This window comes from Cornus florida, unplaced genomic scaffold, assembly GCF_030987335.1.
Source record: "Cornus florida cultivar Cherokee Brave unplaced genomic scaffold, ASM3098733v1 CherokeeBrave_3.0.0_Hap2_Chr02, whole genome shotgun sequence".
In the NCBI taxonomy this organism is placed as follows: domain Eukaryota; kingdom Viridiplantae; phylum Streptophyta; class Magnoliopsida; order Cornales; family Cornaceae; genus Cornus; species Cornus florida.
Window position 1 is genome coordinate 47,127,869 of NW_026775572.1, and position 10,304 is coordinate 47,138,172.

At 37.1% G+C, this 10,304-nt stretch overlaps 1 pseudogene; it reads left to right on the forward strand.

Annotated features, from left to right (window-relative positions):
• The first annotated feature begins 596 nt into the window (after positions 1-596).
• LOC132286974 (protein NRT1/ PTR FAMILY 2.13-like) lies at positions 597-8,955 on the forward strand (annotated as a pseudogene).
• The last annotated feature ends 1,349 nt before the right edge of the window (positions 8,956-10,304 follow it).

The window sequence follows — 10,304 nt, forward strand, 5'->3', positions numbered from 1 at the left end:
TAGAAAAATTGTGCGAGCATCCCATCCCATTACGCTCATTCGACATCTTTCGAATTGAGAGGGAGATATTACCATTTCGCTAGGAAAAAAACTAAGTACTGTTATAAGAATTCGGATCAATTCCTGTTCATAGAGGATCCGGTGTCGGTCAATTTTGATGCGATGCATCGGACAATACAGAGGACAGGAGAGATCCACTGCAATGCTCGACTCCGGACTCACCAACTGTGGGTACAGATTGACCCCACCAACTCACCGACTGTCAGTCGGAGCCGGTATAGACCGTTCCAGTGGAGGGAAGTTGAACTCATAATGACGTATGGTTGTTAAGAAGATCCAATTCAATGGAACGATAAAAGCATGACTTTTACATTGACTGACCAATTCAATTAATTTGGGTCGTTTTTTTTTTGTGTACCATGGAAAAATGGGCAGCCCTGTACTAAATTAAAAAAGAAAACTTCACTGTCGCCTTACCAGTTGGGATTACCACCCCATAATCCCCAACCCACTTGACATCAGCCACTCAATCATCCCATCCTTTCTCTCTCTCTATGACATACTGTACATCTGTATGTATATATATGTGTGTGCTAAGGTGTAAGAAGTACAGGTAGTGGAGTGAGGGATATTTTATCAGCTGAAAAAAGAAAAGAAAAAAATGGAGGTGGAGGATAAGAAGAAACAGATAAGCTCTTCTTGGCTACTTTGCTACACCAAATGCTTTCCCTTATCTTCTCCTTCTTCTTTGAAGTCACCGGAAAATGACTCCAAGGAGAAGCACAATGAGGCTGTATCAAATCTGAAGTCAAAGAAAAGAATCCCTGGTGGATGGAAGTCCATGCCTTTTGTCCTAGGTCTGTTGCTCTATCTCTCTCTCTTTATATGTATATATATACACACACACACACACAAACATTTGTACATAGAAATGCATGTATAGACATACATAAAAACATAAAACTACCAAAGAGTCTGGCAGTGTTTGATGCATGTAGTCTTATCTCAGTATGTGAGGAGGTTGTTTCTTATTTTAAATCAGTAGCTTCCACGTGATGGTTGCACCAAGAGTACTGGCCTTACGTCACTCCGTTAATCTAACTATATATGTGATAATGATAGTATGTGTACATATATGTGTATATATATACATGTCCGATACTTAATGAAAATCAGGGCTAATTGACTTACCGCTTATATATATATATATATATATTTTGTGTATATATGTGTGTGATTGCGATGATATCTTTGTACATATATGTGTGTGTGTATATATATATATGTAGAGTCTGTAGACATACATGGAGTGGTAGTTCGATCTTGTTAGCTTATAAGCTGACAAAAGGTTTAATTTTTTGGTACTTTTTGTAGGAAATGAAACATTTGAGAGACTAGCTACGGTTGGGTTGTTGGCCAACTTTACTGTTTTCTTGATGACTCAATTTCCTGCTGCAAACCAAATCAACATTTGGTCAGGCGTCACTAATTTTGCACCCTTGCTTGGTGCCTTCATTTGTGATGCCTCTGTGGGCCGCTTTCTTACCATTGCAGTCTCCTCCTTTGCATCTGTTCTGGTATGTATGCGTCTATACATACATATATATATATATATATATACCAAATGTGATTATTTAACTAGTGTCGTTTTTTCACTCAATTATTATTTCCTTCATACGTTTATTTTTATTTATTTACATGGAGCATTTAGTTCCAATATATTCTCCTTTTTTATGGGGAAGTTTAAAGTTGAGGATTTGAAGGTCCATATATTGGAACAATAATGTTTGTCTTACAAAAAGGAAGAAAAAAAAAGGGTTTGATTGTGATTGTGATTTTGATTTTGATTTTGAATTTCTTGCTTGTTATCTCACGTTGTTGTTTGATGGAATGTTCTAGAATACTCGGTACCATATCTCCGGTCTCCTGCCTTTATATATGATAGATTCATTGACTGACCCAAAATATCTTTGTTTTTTTGGTTAACTGAGACCCAAAATATTGTACTCAGGTATATTTAAACCTGTCGTTGATTGATTTGCTTGGTTGTGCTAATTATTTTTGTCTTTTCTTCTCCTTCATCTATTTCTGTCTTGTTGACTAATTATTAGTGATTTTGAAGATTGATTTTTTTAATTATCAATATAGTAGATGATTTGGTCAAATGACTAATGATTCATGTGGTGCTTAAACTTTAGTCTCCATCATTAGTGTAAACATTCATTCATGATTTAACCCTGTTCTCTAATACGGAGTATTTAAAATTTGGATAATATTTGGTCCCTGTGAGGGTGTACTTCTTGTTAATTATCAGATAAGAAATAATGAGATGTGTAGTATATATTTAATTACTAAATTAAAAATTGTGGAATAATACTTAGGATTTAAGTATTATTCTTAAAATTAATTTAACCTAATTCATACCATAAATAAAAATTCAAACAAATCATATGCTCAATGTATACATCAATATGATTCCTGTTGATTTTTATTTTTTATTTTTTTATTTTTAGTGCCTTCAACAATTTTCTAATTTCTAATTATGTAAACTTAATGTCAAAGTAATTGACGCCTTCAAGAATTAAACATAAGATCTCTAGAGCAGGTGACGTAACTAAAGTGGTTCTTTTCATATTAGATTTTCAATAATGTGATTAATTTCATTGATCTTTATTTTGGTGTACAAAGATTGGGCCACCAAGCTCTACTAGACAAAACGAAATGTCATTTTCATATATTAGATGCAAGTTACCTTAATCTACATAACATTATTTTTTATTTTTTGTCTTTTAATTAAAAAAAATTACTACCAACCTTAACACACACAAATGGTTTGATCTATGTGTAATGGTGACTAACAGGGAATGGCGACACTGACACTAATTGCTTGGATTTCCAAACTCCGCCCTCCTCCATGCACCCCACAACAAGTCCAACTCGACCTGTGCAAGGGTCCCACCACACTTCATTTGGGTGTTTTGGTAATTGGACTAGGGTTGCTCTCCATAGGCACCGGTGGCATAAGGCCTTGTAGCCTACCGTTCGGTGTGGACCAATTTGACGCAACCACCGACGAAGGAAGGAAAGGGATCAACAGTTTCTTCAATTGGTACAACGCCACATTTGCTTTGGTCTTGGTCATTGCTCTCACTGTGGTTGTTTACATTCAAGACTCTGTTAGTTGGGTTTGGGGCTTTGGCATTCCCACAATGCTCATGTGTTGTTCCATTGTGCTCTTCTTTTGGGGCACCAAGCTGTACGTGCATGTCAAGCCGGAAGGGAGTGTGTTTTCCGGCATCGCGCAGGGGGTTGTCGCGGCATACAAGAAACGCCGCATAAAGCTTCCGATTGATGGGGAGGCGGATGGGGTTTTTTACGACCCGCCAACGGCGGGAATTATTGTGCCAAAGCTGCCTCTTACCAATCAATTCAGGTAAGTTTACATTTAGAGTTTGTAAACCATTTGAGAGTTCAAAATTACTAGTACATACATGGATCTTTTGACTTTTGATTCTTCTAGATTCAGATTTAGTTTTTATTTAGCAAAATATGGAAATGAATACTTAATGTTCAAAATTAATAAAGTAGGTGAAATTTCATTGTCACACTTAGGGATGGCAATAGGGTGGAGTTGGTTAAACCCTACTCCGCCCCGTTAAAGAATCAGTCATACCGACTCCGTTCCAACTCCAAAACGGATTTATAATTGGTATACTACTCCCCTCCTACTCCGGTAGATAAAATACCGACTCCGTTCCGCATACTTCGTTTAATTACAGTAAAGTTGAAACTATTAAATTAATTCCTGGACTTGGGATAGAATATAAAGATCTTGAATCATTGATTGTTTCTTGAAGATTGAATCGATCGCACAATTGTGAAATTTTAGTAAGTAGTGATTTTAATGAATATTTAGTCAAAATATATTAATGGACACTTAACTTTTATATGTATATATATAATCGGGGGCGGGGTGAGGTGGGAGCATCACTAAATCCGTCCCGCCCCAAATCCGTTTCGGGTTGTCAATTCTTTTACCATATCTGTCCCAAACTCATTTATAGAGCTACCAAATTCGCTCCAATAGGAGCGGAGCGGGGCAGGGCGAAAACTCAGCGGATTGAAAGAAATTGCCATCCCTAACTACTCACACTTTACATTTATTGGGGGAATTGTTACAACATCGTGTTGATATTGATACAATTCTATCATTTGGTCATTTAGGTAATATTATATATATATATATATATATATATATATAAGTTCGTAGACTGATATTCATAAATGCTTCTTGGTCACACATTTCGCTCCTGAACATACCCATGTTGCATCAAATGGTCCTCTGGTTATTGTCATGCTTGTGCCCAAAAAAAAAAAAAAAAAAAAAAGAAGTAGAAGAAGAAGAAGAAGAAGAATTCCATTCACTCACAAGTTTGACAAGAGAAAAATGCTAAATTGACCTCTTTAGTGGTCGGAATAAACATGTAAGGTCACTTTGACTTAACGTTAAGGTAGTTTCAATAAATATCTCAAATTATAAATTCGAAACAAAAAAATAGTCATACAGTTGTACACTTATCGTACCCAAATTCATTCTTTATTCACTTTTTTTTTTACAATTATTCAATTTTGGTTTATCCCATAGGTTCTTAAACAAAGCTGCTATGATAATGGAAGGCGAAGTTAAAGCTGATGGCTCTCCTACAAATCAATGGAGGTTGTGCAGCATCCAACAGATAGAAGAAGTCAAAAATGCCTCATAAACATAGTCCCTGTGTGGGCTTCTGGCATCATTTGCTTCACTGCCATAACACAACAAGCAACATTCAATATCACAAGCCCTAAAAATGGACTGTCACCTCGGACCGAACTTCCAAATTCCTCCGGGATCACTCGGAGTTATATCCATGGTCACAGTAGACTGAATATTAGTTGTTGCATTAACCTCAAGGTCCAACTGTGGCTTTTCTTCAATAATTTGTTGACTACTCTTGTAATTGTATCGACGAATAATGACTAGAAAATATATCAAGTTCAGAACCCCCATTCCTGCCATCAGGAAGTAAAAATAATCAACCTTCCCGGCATTAATATCCTTCGCCAACCAATCAGGCCTACCATGTTTCCCGGTCACACCGCTCACAATGGTGATCAAGAAGCTGCTCAAGTAGTTAGTACCTGCCACGGTACAAAAGAAGAGAGAATTAGCCACGTTTCTCATGTTCTCCGGAAACTCCTTGTAGTAAAACTCAATCTGTCCAATAATATTGAACGCCTCGGCAAAGCCCATCAGAACAAGTTGGGATGCGAGTCACATCACTGACATTGGTGCAATTCCGTCAGGCCTAGTGTGCAACCTAGCGTAAGTCCTCCTCATTTGCTTGATCAATCCGACAACGACCATAGACAGAATTGAGAAGACAATGCCAATTCCAATTCTTTGGAGGAGTGTGATCCCACCTTCCAGTTTGGTGATCTTTCGGAGCGATGGCACGGGGACTCGGTCTTACCATTGCAGTCTCCTCCTTTGCATCTCTTCTGGTATGTATGCGTCTATACATATATATATATATAATGTGATTATTTAACTAGTATCGTTTTTTCACTCAATTATTATTTCCTTCATATATTTATTTTTATTTATTTTTATGGAGCATTTAATTCCAATATCTTCTCCTTTTTGTATGGGAAAGTTAAAAGTTAAGGGTTTGAAGGTCCATATATTGTTTGTCTTGCAAAAAGGGGAAAAAATGATAATAAAAATTCTGATTTTGAATTTCTTGTAATCTCACGTTGTTGTTTGATGGAATATTCTAGAATGCTCTGTACCATATCTCCGGTCTCCTGCCTTTACATATGATAGTTGAGTTGCCTTAATGAGAAATCCAAAATATCGTACTTAAGTATATTTAAACTTCTCGTTGATTGATTTGCTTGGTTGTGCTAATTATTTTGTCTTTTCTTCCCCTTTATCTATTTCTGTCTTGTTGACTAATTATTAGTGATTTTGAAGATTGATTTCTTTAATTATCAATATAGTAGATGGATTCGGTCAAATGACTAATTCATGCGTTGCTCAAACTTATGTCTCCATCTTTTAATTGGATTTGTGTAATCATTCATTCATGATTTAACCCTGTTTTCTAGTATTTTAAATTTGGATAATATTTTGGGTCGTCAAACCTAATTCATACCATAAATACAAATTCAAACAAATCATATGCTCAATATATGCATCAATATGATACCTGTTGAATTTTTTTTTTTTTTCTTTTTTTTTTTTTATAGTGCCTTCAACAATTTTCTAATTTCTTTTGAATACTTAAAATCACTCTCAAATCACGAATATTACGTAAACTTAATGTCAAAGTATTTGACCCCTTCAAGAATTAAACATAAGATCTCCAGATCAGGTGCCGTAAATAAAGTGGTTCTTTTCATATTAATTTCATTGATCTTTATTTTGGTGTACATAGATTGGGCCACCAAGCTCTACTAAACAAAATGAAATGTCATTTTCATATATTAGATGCAAGTCACCTTAAATCTATATAAAATAAATTATTATTATTATTATTATTATTATTGTCTTTTAATTAAATAAATAAATTACTACCAACACACACATTTGGTGTAATCTATGTGTAATGGTGACCGACAGGGAATGGTGACATTGACACTAATAGCTTGGATTTCCAAACTCCACCCTCCTCCATGCACCCCACAACATGTCCAACTCGACCAGTGCAAGGGTCCCACCACACTTCATCTGGGTGTTTTGGTAATTGGACTAGGGATGCTCTCCATCGGCACCGGTGGCATAAGGCCTTGTAGCCTACGGTGCCTACCGTTCAGTGTGGACCAATTTGATGCGACCACCGATGAAGGAAGGAAAGGGATCAACAGTTTCTTCAATTGGTACTACGCCACATTTACTTTGGTCTTGCTCATTGCTCTCACTGTGGTTGTTTACATTCAAGACTCGGTTAGTTGGGTTTGGGGCTTTGGCATTCGCACAATGCTCATGTGTTGTTCCATTGTGCTCTTCTTTTGGGGCACCAAGATGTACGTGCATTTCAAGCCGGAAGGGAGTGTGTTTTCCAGCTTCGCGCAGGGAGTTGTCGCGGCGTACAAGAACGCCGCGTAAAGCTTCCGGTTGACGGGGAGGCGGACCGGGTTTTTTACGACCCGCCGTTGGGAGGAACCATTGTGACAAAGCTCCCTCTTACCGATCAATTAAGGTAAGTTTGTATTCACAATTTGTAAACCATTCAAGAGTTCAAAATTGCTAGTACATATGTTGGTTGTTGGACTTTTAATTCTTCCAGATTCGGATTTAGCTTTTTTTAGCAAAATATGGAAATGAGTACTTAATGCTCAAAATTAATAAAGTAGGTGAAATTTCATTGTCACGCTTTACATTTCTTGGGGGAATTGCTATAATATCGTGTTGATATTGATACAATTCTATCATTTGGTCAATTAGGTAATATATATATATATATATATATATATATATATATATAATTTTTTGTTTTGAAAATGGAGTTTCAAGTTGGTGGACTGATATTCATAAATGCTTCTTGGCCACACATTTCGCTCGTGAACATACCCATGTTGCATCAAATGGTCCTCTAGTTATTGTCATGCTAGTGCCCCAAAAAAAAAAGAAAAAAAAAAAAAAGAAGAATTCCTTACACTCACAAGTAGACGAGAAAAATGCTAAATTGGCCTCGTCAGTGGTCTGAATAAACATGCTGGGCCAGTTTGGCGTAACGTTAAGTAATTTTAATAAATATTTCAAATTATAAGTTCGAAATAAAAAAATAGTCGTACAGTCATACGCCTTGCTTTAATAAAATTGCATACATCAAATATGTCCCAGACGGACCAGACTCCCACAAAAGCCTTGTACAGGGTTAACTAATTCATAATAAAAAGATTTGTGCAATTCATAACTACCACTTATCATACTCAAATTCATTCTTTATTCACTTATTTTTTACAATTATTCAATTTTTGTTTATCCCATAGGTTCTTAAACAAAGCTGCCATGATAATATGGAAGGTGAAGTTAAAGCTGATGGCTCTCCTACAAATCAATGGAGGTTGTGCAGCATCCAACAAATAGAAGAAGTCAAATACCTCATAAAAATAGTCCCTGTGTGGGCTTCTGGCATCATTTGCTTCACTGCCATAGCACAAGAAGCAACATTCACAATATCACAAGCCCTAAAAATGGACCGTCACCTCGGACCGAACTTCCACATTCACAATAGCACAAGCCCTTCTACGACCGAGTCGCGGTGCCATCGCCTCCGAAAGATCACCAAACTAGAAGGTGGGATCACACTCCTCCAAAGAATTGGAATTGGCATTGTCTTCTCAGTTTTGTCTATGGTGGTCGCCGGATTGATCGAACAAATGAGGACATACGCTAGGTCGCACACTAGGCCTGACGGGGTTGCACCAATGTCAGTGATGTGGCTCGCACCCCAACTTGTTCTGATGGGCTTTGCCGAGCGTTCAATATTATTGGACAGATTGAGTTTTACTACAAGGAGTTTCTGGAGAACATGAGAAGTGTGGCTAATTCTCTCTTCTTTTGTACCGTGGCGGGTGCTAACTACTTGAGCAGCTTCTTGATCACCATTGTGAACGGGAAACATGGTAGGCCTGATTGGTTGGCGAAGGATATTAATGCCGGCAAGATTGATTATTTTTACTTTCTGATAGCAGGAATGGGGGTTCTAAACTTGATATATTTTCTACTCGTTGCTCGTCGATACAATTACAAGAGTAGTCAACAAATTATTGAAGAAAAGCCACAGTTGGACCTTAAGGTTAATGCAACTAGACAGTAAAGGAATTCGATTCGGGCGTACTGCATCCATGAGTCCACAATTCTCACACGCATAGTTCTGAAATGTAGAGATTTATATATATAATATAGTATAAGTATGCATCATGAGGATGGAAATAGTAGGACAGACCTCATATGGGAGAGACTAGTTGGGTAGGCAATTGTAGTAGAAAATTTTAGAGTACCCGATGCCGTGTCCCGTTTCTCTTAAACAGCTCACTTGATAAATGATTTAACCGTTGAGAGACTCACAATATGATAACCGGAAGTATTCGAGAACTTCTCGCAACAGCGACATACCACTTTATGCGTAATTCATGGGTTGGCTTGAAAGGGATATATTTTTGAATGTTTGTGCCCACTGCACTGGGGACAATGCTATTGAGCTTGTTTGCCCATGATTGTATAAGATTACACTATATACTGAAAAGTAAAAAGTACAATAATTGTGAGTTAATAAGGTGTAACGTAGTGTATGGATTGGCAGGCATTCACACACATAACACAGATAAACCCACATCTTCTGAAACTTTTCAGACCTTCCATTAATATTATGATATCAATGACTTTATAATAGTCTTGTCCTCCAAATCATCTATTGAATGAGTGTACCAATATCATTTAGAGTGAGGGCCCTTGGGTGTAATTTGGGTTTTGGGTGTGAACCATTTTCTTTGTATCTCTTTATTTCCATAGTGAAATATTACTATGTCTTCTCCCTGTAGACGTAGGCATAACCGAACCACGTAAATTCTTGTCTAGTTTGTATGTGTGCCAATTTATTTTTCTTATTATTAACTTTCCCTTTGTTTCTCATAAACTCCTATTCGATCCTTATTTCATAACAAACTGGTATCAGAGCTCGGTTTGTGTATTGTGTATAGATACTATTCATACGTATGGTACTGTTCACAAATATTATTCAGGTACTGTTCACAGATACGGTACTATTCACCGAGAAATTTTTTTAGGGAGTTTTTTGAAATTTCGACCAGATATGAGATTGAGAAATTTGATGGCAAGATTAGCTTCAGTCTTTGGCGCATTAAGATGCAGGTCCTGCTGACTCATAAAGGTCTAAAAGAGGTGTTGTTCGGGAAGGACAAGTTGTCAATAACTAACTACAACAAATAAGGGTTTCAGCGGCGGTTTAAACTGCCGCTATAAGGTACCAAAAACGCCAGTAATTCCTATACCAGCGCTTTTACCAAACCGCCGGTATAGGCACTGCCGCTAGCTTTCACCGGCGTTTTGTCAATAACCGCCGGGTTGTATAAAACCGCCGGTGAAAGTTTAAGTAACGGCGTTTTTGTTTGCCGGTGTATTTTAAGTAAACTATCATTATAACTGTATACTCCGACACTTTAAAGCGCCGGTAATGTTGAATTTTTTTCTTTTTAGGGGCGTTTTAAAACGCCAGTGTTAACTCTATACTCCGGCA